Raw genomic sequence first — 17,572 nt, 5'->3', positions numbered from 1 at the left:
ATAATAATTTGTCTTTTTCATTTACCATAATGATTTTGGAATTCATTCATGTTGAAACATACATCAGAGATTCATTTTTTAAATGTTTATCTAGCCTGATAATCTCTTGCTTTTTAATTGGGATGTTCAGAGCATTCACATTTAATGTAAATATTGTTATGATTTGGTCTAAATCTATAGCAACAGAATTCACATTCTTCTCAAGTACACATAGAATATTTTCCAGGATAGATTGAACATGACCAAGACATGTTCTTGGTCATAAGAACATGTCTTGAGAAATTTAAGACTGAAATCATATAATGTATCTTTTCCAACAAGGGTATGAAATTAGAAATCAATAACATGAGGAAAACTGGAATATTCACAAATATGCAGAAATTACATAACACATAACTGAACAGTCAATGGGCCAAAGAAGAAATCAGAAGAGAACTCAAAAAGTATCTTTATACAAATGAAAATGGAAAAACAACAAACCAAAAATATACAGATGCACCAAAAGCAGTTCTAAGAGAAAAGTTTGTAGTGATAAACATCTGTAGATGTTACTGTAGTAAGAAAAAAACAATAAGATCTCAGATAAACAACCTAACTTTACATCTTAAGAAACTAGAAAAAGAAGAACAAACTAATTACAAAGTTTGCTTAAGGAAGGAAACTAAGATGAGAGCACAAATAAAATTGAGACTAGAAAGCAACAGAAAAAAATTGTTGAAACTAGGAGTTGGTTTTTTTTTAAACATAAGACTGATAAACTTTTCGCTAAATAAGCAAAAGAAAGGGTCAAAAAATTATAAATGAAAGAGTACAAGTGGGGATCCTGGGTGGCGCAGCAGTTTGCCGCCTGCCTTTGGCCCAGGGCCCGATCCTGGAGACCCGGGATCGAGTCCCACGTCAGGCTCCCGGTGCATGGAGCCTGCTTCTCCCTCTGCCTGTGTCTCTGCCTCTCTCTCTCTGTGTGACTATCATAAATAAATAAAAATTAAAAAGAAAGAAAGAAAGAGTACAAGTGATACTACAGAAATACAAAGGATTGTAAGAGACTACTATGAACAATTATATGCCAAATAATTGGAGTAACTATTCTAGAAGAAATGGATAAATTCCAATAAATAAACAACCTACCATGATTAAATCATGAAGAGACAAAAAAAAAAAATCTGAACGGATCTGTATCAAGCAAGAAAATTGAAGCAGCAATCAAAAATCTCTGAACAAAAATAATCCCAGAACCTGATGGCTTCATTGATGAATTCTATCAAGCATTTAAGATAGAATTAACACTGTCCCCTTCTCAAATGCTTCCAAAATAATGAAGAGAAGGGAAAACTTCCAAACTCATTTTAAGAGCCCAGCACTACTCATACCAAAGCCAGATAAGGATGCTACAAGAAGAGAAAATTACAGGCCTACATCCCTATATGATAAACATTGTTGCAAAAATCCTCAACAAAAGATTAGGAAATTGAATTCAACAGCATATTAAAAGAATTAGACACATGATCAAGTGGGATTTATCCCTGGAATGCAAGACGGGTTTATCTATACAGAAAACAATAAATCAATAAATGTGAAAAGAGAGTAAGAACCATATAATCATCTCAATAGAAGCAGAAAAAGCATCTCAGAAAATTCAACATCCTTTCATGATCAAATATAAAAGGAATCAATATAAAAGGAATGTACTTCAACATAATAAAGTCCATACATAACAAGCCTACAGCTAATATCATACTCGGTGGTGAAGAGTTGAAAACTTTTCTTCTAGCATCAGGAAGAAGACAAAGTGCCCATTCTAACCACTTCTGTTCAACAAAGCACTGAAAGTCCTAGCCAGAACAATTAGGCAATAAATAAAAGGCATCCAAACCAGAAAGGAAGAAGTAAAACTGTCTTTGTTTGCATATGACAGGATCTTACATAGAGAGAACCCTATAGACTCTACCAAAAAACTCTCAGCACCAATAAATGAATTTAGTAAAGTTGGAGGATACAAAACCAACATACAAAAATCTGTTGTATTTCCATACACTAATAAAAACTATCCAAAGAAGAAATTAGGAAAACAGTCTCATTTACAATAACATCAAAAAGAATTAAAATACTTTGGGATAAATTAAACCAGGGATGCAAAAGATCTTTACACCAAAAACTATAAGACACTGATGAAAGAAATCAAGGAAACACAGATAAATGGAAAGATCCTATGTTTATGCATTGGAATAATCAGCATTGTTAAGATATCCTAACTACCCAAAGTGATCTATAGATTCAATAAAATTCCCATCAAAATCCAAATGGCATCTTTTACAGAACTAGATGAATGATAACTGGCTGGCAGCCCACATGAAAACATGCTTAACTTTACTAGTAAATGAAGAAATGCACATTTAACCATTCCATTGCTTTTATCTGCAAAAACTGACAAATATTTACCAAAAGTGTTTATATTTTTCTACAAGTACAAATAGATAATATATACAAGGATATTCACTGCATCTTTGCCCTGAAGACAAATAAGAAACAACCTAAATGTCTACCAAGTGGATTAATTAAAATGTAATATTATATTTATTCTGAGATACTGTATTATTAAAAGAAATAGATTTATACATTTTGACACAGAAATTTAGCCAAAATACATGTTTAAAATAAAACCTGAGTCTCACACACACACACACACACACACACACACACACACACACACACACACAATCAGTTCAGAGCTATGCCAAATCTAAACCAACCCCCAAAAAGATTTCAACTAAAACTGACAAGAACCACAGAGGAGACAGAGTTTAAAGATTATGTACTTTGAGCTTTTCCCAGATCTCCCTTTCAAAATTGTCAATCATGCTCATACAAGTTCAAGATGATCTACTAATTGAACTACCTACAAAAAACAAAAATCAATATTCTTCATAGAATAGAGTCCAGAATCTCTAATGTACTACCCACAATGCCCAGTGTACAATAAAAATTACTAAAAAATGTGATGCATAATCAAAGAAAAAAAAAGTTAATAGAAACCAATTTTAGCAAGGGCCCAGCTGTTGGAATTAGTGAAGACTTTATTGTAGCTGTTATGGATATATTTAAATAACTTAAAAACATACAGCTTAATGAATACACTTTAGAGAGTCTCAGTAGAGAAACAAAAACTATAAAAAAGATCCAAATGGAAATTCTACACCTGAAAAAATATAGTAACAAAATTCCATTCCATTGGGTAGGCTTAACAGCAGATTAGAGAAGATAGAAGAACTGGTAAGTCTTAAGATAGATCCACAGAAGCAAAGAAAAACATAAACTAGAGCAAAATAACTTTATGCACACCAAAGACATAGGTGTGAAAGAATCAAAGCATATGAAAGCATTCAGTGATGATCTAAACAAATTTAAAATTCAGAGCTGAAACAGTACTAATACATTTGAGACAATATTTAGTGCCAGAAAGGCTTCAGTATTATAGGATATCAAGAATCTCTTACTTTTCCAAGTGACTGAATCTACATTGATTTTCTATCTATATTCAAAAACTATGTTAAATTAAACTTCTTTGCTGGAAAAGAAATCACAATAAATTCTGCTACCTGGTCAATTGAATTTGATATTATAATCATATCCCTTTTCAAAGAGACTCAGAATTAATTACAGGACATAAACTACATTCCTATTAAAAGCAGTGTCACGGGCACCTGGGTGACTCAGTGGTTGAGCATCTGCCTTTGGCTCAGGTCGTGATCCTGGAATTCCAGGATCGAGTCCCACATCGGGCTCCCTGCAAGGAGCCTGCCTCTTCCTCTGCCTGTGTCTCTCTCTCTGTGTCTCTCTCATGAATAAATAAATAAAATCTTTAAAAAATTAAAAAAAAATAAAAGCAGTGTCACATCAAAGGATACCACATACCCAACAACCTTCATCTGGTCTTCATAAAAAATGTTAAAATTACATCATCCTGAGAGTAGACTACTTTCATACAAGGTTAGAGTGTATGGTATACACAATTCAGACTGACCTATTTAAATATATAAGATAATGAGCTTTTTCCTGTAAAATTTCTCCTTTAAAAAGATGCAAGTTCTAAGTTAAAGGAAATTATGCATTATGATTTTATATTTTTATACATTCACTGAATGAAAAAGAGGTTTTTATTTTTAGAAAGAGACAGCAAGAGGCAGAGGAGGGACAGAAGGAGAGGGAGAGAGAAAATCTTAAACAGGCTCCGTGCTGGGCATGGAAATCAAGAGCTGGACACCCAACAAACTGAGCCACCCAGGTACCCTAAAAGGGATTGTGTTTTAGACAGCTCTCAAGAATGCTATAGTCAATTATGTCTCAATAAAGCTAAAAAATAAAAATAAAAAAGAACCTAAATAAAAAAGAATGCTGTAGAAACATAAAAAATAGAACATTTGAAGTACAAAAATTTATAAAATGGGAGGGAGGAAATTTTTAAAGAAACACTGAATTTAGACTAATATTTACAGTTTCACTTATGTACAAAACATCTGTGATAGGCAGTAGAAATACAAAGATGAGTTAGAGTTGCCTGGGTGGCTCAGTCAGTTAAGCGCCTGACTCTTGATTTTGGCCTAGGTCATGATCTCAGGGTAGTGAGACTGATCCCCATGCTGGCCTCCACACTCAGTGGGGAATTTGCTTGAGATTCTCTCCCTCTCCTTTTCCTCCTCTCCCTGCTCATGCTCATGTGTTCTGTCTCTCAAATAAATAAATAAATCTGAAAAAAAAAAGTTAAAAATATGTTCTGTCTAGCAAGAGTTTATAAGGAACTGAAAAGAATATGAGTACAGGGATCCCTGGGTGGCGCAGCGGTTTAGTGCCTGCCTCTGGCCTAGGGCGCGATCCTGGAGACCCGGGATCGAATCTCACGTCGGGCTCCCAGTGCATGGAGCCTGCTTCTCCTTCTGCCTATTTCTCTGCCTCTCTCTCTCTCTGTGACTATCATAAAAAAAAAAAAAAAAAAAAAAAAATATGAGTACAAACAGCCATCAAGTAAATTTAAGTCTTAAAGTATTTGCTTTTATTATAATGTATAGAAGTAAGAAGAATTGAGAAATGAAGACATGAATTTGGTGCAAAAGTAATGAAGGCCTTATTTGGAACAGCAAAAGGAATAGAAAAAAGAGGCCCAGGTTTGTAATACATTGTAGAACTACAGAACTTTTAGTGATAAAGTAGATGTGGGGCTTACTAAAGAGAAAAGTAAAAAATGACTCCACAAAGTTTCCAGCCACCAGAGAGAAGCAATCTAGTAATCCATCAAGAGAAGACAAGAAGTATGTTTAAGGGAGAAGATAAACTTGGCTTAATTCCTGATAAATAATTAATTTCTGGAGCACCTGGCTGACTGTCTGTAGAGCACCCAACTCTTGCTCTGGAGGTCAAGAACAAAAATCTATGGAGTCAAAACACTACATAGCTCCTATGAGTCATCTTAAGTAGGTCAATTCTCTTGTGGATTACTTTTCCTAATTAGAAATGGAATGAGAAAGAAAATCTAATTAAAATAAAATTTAAAATGGTTTTCAAATACAGTGACAACAATTTAATCACCTATAACTGCTAGTATTGGCAGCTCACAGAAATTGACTATAATACCTAGCAACTAGTTACCTAATATGAAATAGTAGGAATTGCTCTTTTCACTTAGTTACCCTGTAAAGATCTCCTATGTACTATTCCTGGGCAAGTATATAGTATGTTTTTTTTGTAGTATACACCTAATTAAAGATATAAAGAGCTATTCTCTTGGAAAAATTCTGGACTTTCAAGATAAATTAACAGTAGTTTTAAGAAGTTTTAAAACTACTCAGGAGAAAAAGTGTCAATACAGTGTATAATACTATCAACCTTCTAAAGCAAAGGACATGTGTTAGATGAGAAATCAGAAGGGTACACTTCTCGGGTGCCTGGGTGGCTCAGTCTGTTAAACATCGGCCTTCAGCTGAGGTCATGATCCCAGAGTCCTGGGCTAGAGCCTGCTTCTCCCTCTCCACTCTGCTCTTGCTTTCTTTTGCTATCTCTGTCTCTCTCTCTCTCAAAAAATAAATAAAAGAAGGGTACACTTCTGACAAGTAGCTTTCAAATTAGTAGGAAAGACACTGAATTTTATTTTATTTTATTTTTTTAATTTTTAAATTTATTTTTGATAGTCACAGAGAGAGAGAGAGGCAGAGATACAGGCAGAGGGAGAAGCAGGCTCCATGCACCGGTAGCCTGACGTGGGATTCGATCCCAGGTCCCCAGGATCGCGCCCTGGGCCAAAGGCAGGCGCCAAACCACTGCGCCACCCAGGGATCCCGACACTGAATTTTATATTCCCTCAAAATAACCTGTCAAATTTCTATATTAACTTTATAACTAGAATAAAAGGGAAATAAACTTTCCTTTAAGTGTTACAAGCTATGTTTTATTTACTTATTTTTAAAAGATTTTATTTATTTGAGAGAGATAGAGCACAAGCAGAGGGGAGAGGCAGAGGGAGAAGGAGAAGCAGGCACTCCACTGAGCATGCAGCCTGATGTGGGGCTTGATCTCGACCCGGGATCATGACTTGAGCCAAGGCAGATGCTTAACTGGCTGAGCCACCCACTCACCCCTACAGGATATGTTTTAAATATATATATAATAAATAATATGGCATTATAGGAAACATTAGATAATAGTATGTAAAAATTTCTGACAATTCAGAGATAAAGTATAACATATAGAGATTAAAAGAGAATATTCTTTAAAAATTCTATCCAACTGGAAAAAATATATTTCCTTTCTATTTCTCAAAATGCAACTAGTTTTTTATATTCTTTAACAGTACCATCCAACCCCCACCAAATTAAAGCATTTATCCTTTGTCAGACATAACAGCTTAAGGGTTTTAGAATTTTCCTATACCCTGTTCCAGACAAATACTTTATAATAATCACTCTGCCTATGATAACAGTTGTTCTAGGATGTATTAGTTACAAATGAAATAGAGATAATGTAACAACTATTAGATTAAATAAACAAAATTATCTCTCCTTGGTCTTTTAGTTTTCATTAAAATGAATTAACTTTTAGGTATGACACCATGAATTCAATTCTTTATAAATTTTCAAATAGTTTTTACAATGCAAATGGCCTTTAAAATACTGCCAGTATTTTACCTGAGAAAACTATCTTAGATGAAAAGAAAAAAAAAACTTTTGAAAGTAAATATATATATTGGTTAACATAATTTTTTTATTATATAAAGAAACAGACTTAAAAATTAATAAAAAGTAAAAATTGTTTTGGGGGAACACATTTAATTAGAGAAAGCAAAACTAAGGGTTTGAAAAAGTAGGAAGCTAGTATACATCATTCTAATGACATCAGAATCTATTTCATTGTACACTTAGGGATTATCAGGCACGAAATCAATGCCCAATTTAAAATGACATAAAGCATATGTGAAAAAGCCAGTTTCTCCTGCCAGCAAATAGCCTAAATGTTAAGTAAGCCAAAGGCTGGAAGGGATTAGCTGAAATGTCAAAAGACAACCTTTTACTTTTACCTGCTCATCCCTATAAACACATTCTCATCCCTCAGGCATGCTTTCCAAACAAATAGTTTCAGTGTGCAGCAGCAAAAGGCCCCAGGCAAGCTCTGCCATCTTGTAACTGTCAAAGAGATTAGTCTTTGATCTATTTGGGAGGTCATGTCCACATTCACATTAGCAATAGAGTCTAACAATATTATACCTGTTGACCAATCCTTCTTTAACGCCTAATGAGACAGACATTTTACATTATGGAAGTTAACTGTGAGTGTTTTTCTGAGTTTTGACAGAGAGTAAACACCATAAACTAAGCTCAAGTGTAGTTTGGAAAAATGATCTTGTAGACCAGTTAACAGTACTTTTCAAATACATTTTATAAGGCTTTCCCAAAATAGAAAGCTATATTTAATTGTATACTCTAGAAGGAGTTCAAACTACTTGGTCCCCAGACTCAATAAATTAGTATATGTGTAATTTTGGAGGGATGTGTGAATGGCAGGGAGAAATCAAACTATTTTATCAAAAGTTGCAAACTGAAGGCCCAAGGTTGTGTTTTCTGTGGCTCCCTTACTGTGGCTTAAAATAATGTGAACTATTTACCAACCCTCAACTAGCTCACTCATTTAAATAATCTGTTTAACTCTTTTAGTGGCTTGGGTTTGCAAACCATTGGTTCAGATTCTACACTAATTCACAAAACATTTTTTTTCCATGAGTTCAAGTTCACACAAAATGAAAAAATATCTTTAATACAGTAGTTTGTAGACAACTAAAAATATCTGCATCAAAATCTAGCCTGACATAAGCAGAGATTAGATTCTGAATGGCAAAAGATAGATAATAAAGACTGAAGTGGTACTTAGAGAATTATGTAAAAATTCCCATATAGATTTCATACAAAAGTTATATGGTTTTGGATTCTGATTTTACTATTACATTATAATATCTTTGAAATCAAATAGGAAGTTACTTAAGTCTTTCAATTTCTCACTTTTATTGGAGTGAGTATAGGTAGCATACTACTGATGGGCACAGTATATATTAAAATAACCAAAAGGATTACACTGTATATGTCAACAAGAGATTTAAGTCACAATTTTGAACATTAGATTATTTTTTCAACTTAGTCAAACTCAACAGTGTCGGCCGTAAGTAGCTCTGTACAAGAATAGCCTTCTACAAGTTTCACAAGTAGCTTCTGAAGAAATAAGTGGTATGATAAAAATATGAGCTGGAAGTATAAATGCAACTCCTCACTTTACTGACTCATATGAAAGACAGGGGAATTTATCCCAATTCATATAAATATGTATTATGATTTGAGTAATAACACCTTTCTAAAAGCAATCTATACAGGCAGAATATACCTTTTCCCTCATATGTAAGCTTTACAACACAAGTTCAAGCCTGGAAATAAGACTAAGAACAAATAATCAGCTAAACTTATTAATCAAAAATATTTTAAAACTTTGTTTCAGAAAAATAAGCGCATTTGTCTAGCAAACACTCAAAAAGAATAGTTTTATCTTTCGCCAAGGTACAGGACATAAAACATAAATATTTATAACAAACCAAATCTGGAAGACAGAGACTGTGCATTAGAGACATTTACTGCTCTATATCATCACAGTATAAACACTTTTATCAGAATATCACAATATAAATTCCAATGGTTAGAGTTCTAAACTCAGCATAAGATCTTGTATGTAAAATAATTTAGCCAGATAAAAGGAATATAGCTGGTTTTATTTCATCTGGCATATTTTCAAGATTTCTAAACATCAAGTTAACCAAATATAGTATATATATTTTCTTAGATGGGAAAAAAATGGGTTTCTGCCAAGACTTAAGAAGCCAGGCTCCCTTTAAGAGTTTAAACACATACACATACACACACACACACACACACACACACACACACACAGACGAATGCTGAGTGCTCACGCAACTGATGGTATTCAATTATTACTTACTTTTCTTGTTACCTTAGGAACTGACCACAATCATCTACTAGGAAATAATAATCAAAACATAATAACAGACACAGTAACAGCAACATAACTTATCTTACATATGTTGTAAGGCTACTTTGGGTGACACACTTTTTACAGAGAAAATCTATATTAAACTCTGTTATAAATTGTCATTGCTATAAAAAAAATAGCCTAGAAATTTCAAATAGAGAAAAAAATTTTCTCCTCAAACCAGGTATCTCTTTTTTTCAATATATTCAACATACTTGACCTTAATTGGTTATAATAATTTAATTACTATCTAGAATAGTTTATTGTAACTCACTAATATTTAAATAAACCTGAGGGTGTCTGGGTGACTCAGTAGGTTAAATGTCTACCTGCAGCTCAGGTCAGGATCCTAGAGTCCTGGGATTTGGCAGCACTGGCTCCCTGCTCAGTGAGGGGTCTGTTTATCCCTCTCCCTCTACTCCCCCCACCCTGCCCTGCTCCTACTCTGTCTCTTGTATGAATAAAATCTTTAAAAAAAAAATCCTGATTAAATGCTTTGGGTAATGCAAAAACAATCTGTCAGTTATGGAGCATTAGATGCTTGGGGTTTTTTATTATGAAAATAATTTGTTAAGATAAGAAAATGAGCCCAGAAAAAAAGAAATCACAATTTTTCTATTAAAAAAAAGATAGTTAATACTTTAAGATATGCAAGATTATCTTAAATAGAATATGTTTATTCTATAAAGGGCAAAGCTAAACAGTTTTTAAAAATAATGAGCCCTGGGATCCCTGGGTGGTGCAGCGGTTTGGCGCCTGCCTTTGGCCCAGGGCGCGATCCTGGAGATCCGGGATCGAATCCCACATCGGGCTCCCGGTGCATGGAGCCTGCTTCTCCCTCTGCCTGTGTCTCTGCCTCTCTCTCTCTCACTGTGTTCCTATCATAAATTAAAAAAAAAAAAAAAAAGAGCCCTGTGGCAATTTAGTTAGGCTAGCCACATTAAAATATTGTCCAGGTTAACCTGAAAATGCTTAAATTATCACCTCCATAAAATGTTATATATATATATATATATATATATATATATATATATATATATTCATTCTATAGTACGTTTTGAGGGAAGGAGGTGAAAGTACACAGCTTGGATTTAAGACTGACACTAACTAGTTGTCTGATCTTGGGCAAGTCACCAGTACTCCCTCAATTTAGTTTCCTTTCTCAGTTTCCTCCTTTCTAAGTGGAAGAAAATAATTCCTGCCAACCTTACCTCATAGAGTTGGCTGAAGAAATAAATGAAAATTAGCACAAAACAGTACAATGTCATATATTGGAGGTAAGTGGGCTGGAGTCATTATTTATCCCATATTTCTAAAGCCCAAGTAGGTTTGGGTGGGCTTTACATTTTGTCATACTACATTGTTGCATATACATGAAAGCCACAGTACTGACAAAAACAATGTGGGCAATTAGCCAATGTAGGCCATCTCTTAGGCTGTTCACCTAAAATCAGGGTTCTAACAGCTCGATCAACTTCTTATGAAGTTAACTGATTCTATTCAATATATAGGCAAATTATTTTAGGTAACATAAAATAAGTTTCTGTGGGACCCAGGAAATTGAACAAAATCCCCTACCCCTGGACAAGCAGAGCAGGACTGACTCTATTTTGGGCTGCACCCGCCTTGTGCTGACCTGCTTATTACTTAGGCCACTGCCCCAACCTAGTCAAAGACCAGGGCACACCCTAACCGGAAATCCGGCTCAGCGGACCAGCATGACTAGGCAACTTTCTGCGTATCCCATTGGCCACTGGCCCCTATAAAGTTGCTAAGCCTCTTAATCTCGGGGTCCAAGTCCCTGCTCCACTGTGTCGGGTACCCTTGAACCCAGGCTCGAGCTTGTAAATAAACCCTCGTGTGTTTGCGTCGGTGTCGGCTCCTTGGCGGTTTCTCGGATTCGCGATCTTGGGCACAACAGTTTCTTCAGTTTATTAAGTGGCTACTTTTTCATCAAATATACATTGGCAGGACATAGAAAATAGTATTCACTTTTGAATCTTAATTTTCGATAATTTCTGCGATTGTAAATTTTCTGACAAATTATAACCTTAGCACTTTTAAATATCCTCCATAATATCTTTTATCACTTTGCAATCCATGAGCTTTATTTTAACTTTATAAAATATGTTCGTGGTATAATATATGGAATGAGTTCATAACTGGTTGGTCCTTTATTAGTCTGAATATTATCTCATTCCTATATTTTGTAATCTAGAGCTTCCCTTGTCACAAACAAGAGCCAAATAATTATGAATAAACACTTCTAGCAATAGTCAACAAAATGAAATACTATAGTACATAAGAAAGCAAGGTGGAGTTGTAAATGGAAGCCTAGGCTCTTAAAGGAATGAGCTGCCATCAGGAGGCTTTTTAAAAAGAGTAGTGTTGCACTCAAAAGATGATAGAGACCGTACCTACTCCTATAGAATTCTGGAAGAAGGCAGTATCTCTCATGCAAGAGGCTTATGGATGCTAGAAAATACAATACTAAGCACTTTGGCCCTGGGGTGGGAGGTGGGAATATTACATAAAAGTTTGGTGGCAATGGCAGGCATAGAAAGTAGAAGGTAATCACAGTAAGAGGAAGCTCAGATTCAAATTTCACATGATTAAACACTGTGACATTGAAAAACAAACACGGTCAAGAGAAAGTGTGCATGTAACAGATTACATAAGTACTGAAGAATACTCAAATATACTTAAAATCTTAAAACTGTTTATTGCCTCCACATCCCAACAAACGAATTCTGACACTTTCTTCATCTAGATTTTTATTACATCCAAATTTATCTTTCAAATATAAGTATATGCTTGATTTTAAAAAAATATTACTTTCCATCTTTACGATATTATTGTTAGGAATATTTTAACTTAGAGTTTCTCAAATGTGAATGTGAGAGTGTGGGAATAAGGCATATGGGATCACAGCATTTTAAAATCTCATTCTTAATCTTGAAAAGTAATGAACACTTCTAGTTTCAGAAAGGAAAAAAGAAAGACATTTTTCTTTCCTTGCCTCTCAAAAACTGCCCAAACTTAAAAGACAAGAAAAACACAGTCTTCATCTTCAATTAAACTCAGAGACAACTGCAACCTCAAAATCCAATACTTGAATGTGAAAAGCAGATGGACAAATGGTATATGGCTAAGCAGAGAGGCGAAAGTTCAAACCAAAGTACTCACAGAGCTACTGATGGGAAATAAGCCAGTTAGGCTGCAGGAATCCAAAAAAGCTCAGGAAATGAATGTATAGGTAAACTGCTAGAGGATGTGTACCATGAAGATGAAACAGTAAATAAGAAACAGGAGGAAGATTTGAGACCCAGGAAATTTAGGATCTAATATAGAAGACAGGCAAATCAAATTCCTAGGATGAAAGCAAAGGGAAATTTCAGCATTTTGGCAGTTAAGTGGGCTAACAAAACAGCTCAGTCCTGATTGAAATAGATCAGAAGGCTCAAGAAGCAATGTCGTCAGGGGGAAAAAAAAGACTGACCTATTATCTGACAGGTCTGATAGGATAATTGTATTGAGAGGTGCTGTATAGATTCATTGAAGGGTGAGAGAAGATTAAAGATCTTTTAAAAGGAAAAAAGGGCGGAGGACATTATTTTTTTTTTAAAGATTTTATTTATTTATTCATGAGAATACACAGAGAGGAGAGAGAGAGGTAGAGACACAGGCAGAGGGAGAAGCAGGCTCCATGCAGGGAGCCTGATATGGGACTTGATCCCGGGTCCCCAGGACCACGTCCCGGGCCATAGGCGGCGCTAAACCACTGAGCCACCGGGGCTGGGCAGAGGACATTATTAATGGGAAGATAAAAAGTTCAAGAAAGAAAGGAAATCATTTCACTACAGTGAACAATATTTTCATAGTCATGATTTGAATATTGATTATGGATTTAATTTTTTAAATGTGATATATTAGGAGGAAAAAGCGAAAGGTGTAGTAAGCTAAAATCCTTATATCACATATGAAGTAAACAGGTTTAAAATTGATTAAATAAAGATAAATACTGAGGTAAATACCAGAAAAAATAGCTAAAAGAAGTGAAAGTCACTGTCTCTCAGAAGAAGGTGCTGGAAGTGGGGCAGAATCCAAAAAACTTAAAATAAGAAACTACTGTATTTTGTATAAATTTGGCTCCTCAGAAAAGCTTTATTGGTCTTTTTTCAACTTGATAAAAAATAATTAAAAAAATAAATGTACATTGCTCATTTTAATTCATGACATATACTTACTTATATGTCTTACTATACAAAGCTGCAATACTTAACTGAGGCTGATTTGCCTACCAAAAGATTTTCGCAATGTCTGGAGAAACATTTCTGGTTGTCACAACTAGTGGGAAGAAAAGGGTCTGCTACTGGTATCTATACGTAAAGGCCAGAGATGCTGCCAAACATTCTATAATGTACAGCATATTGCTCATAACAAACAATTAAACTGCCCAAAATCTCATTAATGTCAAGCTTGAGAAAATCCATTTTAAGTAATTTCAAGCAACAAATTTGGTAATTTTGATTTAAAAAAATGCATAATGGGGTGTTGTGAGCTTATTATACTCCCTGGCACATTATTTGTCCCACAGTTAGAAAAATTAAACTGGGGGCACCTGGGTGGCTCTGTGGTTGCGCATCTGCCTTTGGCTCAGGTCATGATCCCAGGGTCCTGAGATTGAGCCTGTATTAGGCTCCCCAACAGGGAGCCTGCTTCTCCCTCTGCCTATGTCTCTGCCTCTCTCTCTGTCTCTCATGAATAAATAAATAAAATCTTAAAAAAAAAGAAAAAAAAAAGAAATTGAACTTATTTCCAAATGATCAAACCTTCAGTCTCAGTGAAAAATAGGAAAGACTGATGTATAAACAATGATCAGTGCTATCTACTACAGTTTATGTTATTTGAGACCTTAAGGCTTTATAGTTGGAGAAAATATCAAGTAACATACTCACCTGAAGCCCACCTACATCTCTGTACTCTGTAGGGTTTAAGGGGATTTGACCAAATAAATATAAATAAGCTAAAATTCCCTACAAAAAAATTCTACTCTGAAGAAAAAAACTTAAACTTATTTTCAGAGAAATTAAAAACCCATTCTACCACTTCCCTTTGAGGTAGTGTTGCTGATTCTGTTCGGGCCAACAGAAGTAATATGTCAATCAATCTTATGATTCCCCAGGGTGATAATTTCACTTTTAAGGCCTTAAACTTACTATGAGAACAAAAGTAAAATACAAAGGTCAATAAAGTTCTTGTTCTTGCCAAAAACAAGATGAATACAAGAAAAAAAATTTTTTTCAGGGACACCTGGGTGGCTCAGCAGTTGAGCGTCTGCCTTTGGCTCAGGGTGTGATCCTGGGATCCAAGATCAAATCCCAATCAAGCTCCCTGCGAGGAGCCTGCTTCTCCCTCTGCCTGTGTCTCTGCCTCTCTCTCTCTCTGTGTGTCTCTCATGAATAAATAAAATCTTTTTTTTTTAATTTTGATTTATTTATGATAGTCACACACAGAGAGAGAGTGAGAGGCAGAGACACAGGCTGAGAGAGAAGCAGGCTCCATGCACCCGGAGCCCGACGTGGGATTCGATCCCGGGTCTCCAGGATCACGCCCTGGGCCAAAGGCAGGCGCCAAACAGCTGCGCCACCCAGGGATCCTGAATAAATAAAATCTTAAAAATAAACTCAAAACCAGAAGTTTTGTTTTATTAAATATCCAAAGGTTTAATTTGTAGTTACATTCAGACACGGCTTTTTTTTTCTATAGAAAATGAATGACATTAGTTATGTCATTTGGAGAAAAAGGAAAAAGGCTAATGAAACTTGCTTAAAACTTTGTGATTTTAAATGTTTCCCCCCCGATCCTAAAACATTCCTTTAAGAAATATGGGAAATCTTTTAAATTTAAAAATTAAAAATACCTCAGCCATTTATTTTTATGTTTTTGTGTTTGTTTCTCAGGAGGGATGGGTACAAGGGTTTGGTTATCTCAGTTTTCAGTGTCCAAGGCAAATTACAAATTGTCAACCTAGAGGACATGATTAGATTTAAACTAGATTTTAATTTTGTTATTTCAAGATACACTTACAACTTACTTTAGTAATACCTTTGGCCAAACTATCTTTAAAAAATAAAAAAGCTGGGAAAAAAAGTGTTCTGAGAAGGAAAAAAAAATGTTTAAGTAATTGAGGATAAATTCATTCTGGACCTTCAGAGAGGACATGGTTCTTCTTCCATTTCTGTGCTTTGGCCTAAGTGTTTCCAAAAATTCCAACAGCAAGTTGCTGGACTCCTAAGAAACTTAGGAGTTTAGTATTACAACCATTTAAGTTTATATACACAGCCGTTTCCCCTGGGTAACCACATGTTATTATCGGAGCTAGATCCAGGTGGGTTTCTGTATCAGATGCTACACTATAACTAGAACTCCACTATGCTCTGACCTCAGGCTCCATTCCCGGATCTGGTTTCCCACAGGATAGCTTAGAATTTCCCTTGGCTTAGAATAGTCTCAAACCCTTAAAATGGCATAGAGAGCCCTAAATGATTTGGCTCCTTAATACCTCTCCCAGCCTCTATTCACATGCCATTCTCCCCAACTCACTTTCTACCTTGTTTCAATTCCTGGAAACTGCTTATCTTCTTTCACACCTTTAGGGCCTGATCATAGTCTATTCTCTCCATTGAGAATATTCTTATCCATTCTGCTCACCTATATAACTCCTAGCTTTCTTTCCCATGTCAGTTTAAATATCACTTCCTTAGGAAGTCTTTCTTTACCCCCAAAGACTAGGTCAGGATCCTGTTATACATTCTCACAGTTCTTGTGACTTTTTCTTACAGCCTCTATCACAACTGTAATTAACTGTTTATTACCTTAATATCACTATTTCTTGCTAGACTATAAATTCCATGAGACAAGGGACTATAATCTGTTTAGTGGATCATTGTGTCACCAGTCTATTAAAGTACTTGGTACTCTAGGCAGATACTCAAAGAATGGTTGTTTCATTATCCTGAATAGTCTTAATGATCTGAATAGTCTTATAATCTGACCTTTGAAGAGGCTATTCCAAATGTTTGTATGTTTCAATATTGGTATAAACAATATTCAAATCTCATCTCTCTGCTTCCTTCACCTATTTTAGGCAAATCAAAGTAAATAGATATCTGGATGAGAGGTGAAAAGTGTTACTCAATTTCACTTTCTCCAAGCATCTGAATACCTAAATTCAATCCCACCAAAACATTCTGTTACATACTCACATCCTTTACTAAATTAGAGGCTTCAGGAGTGTAGAGATAGCATTGTGTTCATTTTTGTACCTACTATATTTAGTACAAATTAGGCTCTTTGTAAAAGCTTATTGCATGAATGAATAAATAAATACTATAATACTCAAGAGCATCAAAACAATTATGAAAGTGATACAAAAGGAATATATAAATCTACTAAAAATTATTAAGAATGGTTTGTTTCTGAAATTTGTCTTGATATACTATGGCCCCTTGCACTCCTGCCTTCATTTATCTACTGATGAATATACAGGCTGCTATCAAAGCAAGAAAAATAATTAAGAATCAATATCATTCTCCTTAAAAATAAGTGTTAAAGAATACATATACAGCCATCATCTAATAATATTCTGACACCTGAAAATACTAGTTGAATGCAGTTTAACGTGCATTCTGTTTTATTAATGCTGTTATCTTCTGGGGCAAGCAAAAATAACAACCCTTTTCTAAAGTTTATAAAACATCAAGAATCCATGGAAGCCTATAAATTTATATGTTATAAAGTCAATAACTAATTTAACATGCTTGTCTTTTCAATCATGAATGTAATTTTCCAAAACTGATTAAATATACTCAGAGTACAGTATCTTCAAAGCTAAGAGAAGCTTCCTAAACAAAAATATAGTAGTTTTTGTATGTCAATACTAAGATACTAATCAGATCACCCTCTGAATTTTAAAGTTTCCAGGTAAAATCTATTTTAG

The 17,572-nt window shown here is 34.8% G+C and overlaps 1 protein-coding gene across 1 annotated transcript in view; it reads right to left on the bottom strand.

The window, feature by feature from the left end:
- BRIP1 (BRCA1 interacting DNA helicase 1) overlaps positions 1–17,572 on the bottom strand; it is a 182,436-nt gene that overhangs the window by 28,045 nt on the left and 136,819 nt on the right. The gene's annotated exons all lie outside the window — the stretch shown is intronic.

Source organism: Vulpes vulpes, chromosome 2, assembly GCF_048418805.1.
Source record: "Vulpes vulpes isolate BD-2025 chromosome 2, VulVul3, whole genome shotgun sequence".
In the NCBI taxonomy this organism is placed as follows: Eukaryota; Metazoa; Chordata; class Mammalia; order Carnivora; family Canidae; genus Vulpes; species Vulpes vulpes.
This window is presented reverse-complemented; position numbering and strand designations above follow the sequence as displayed.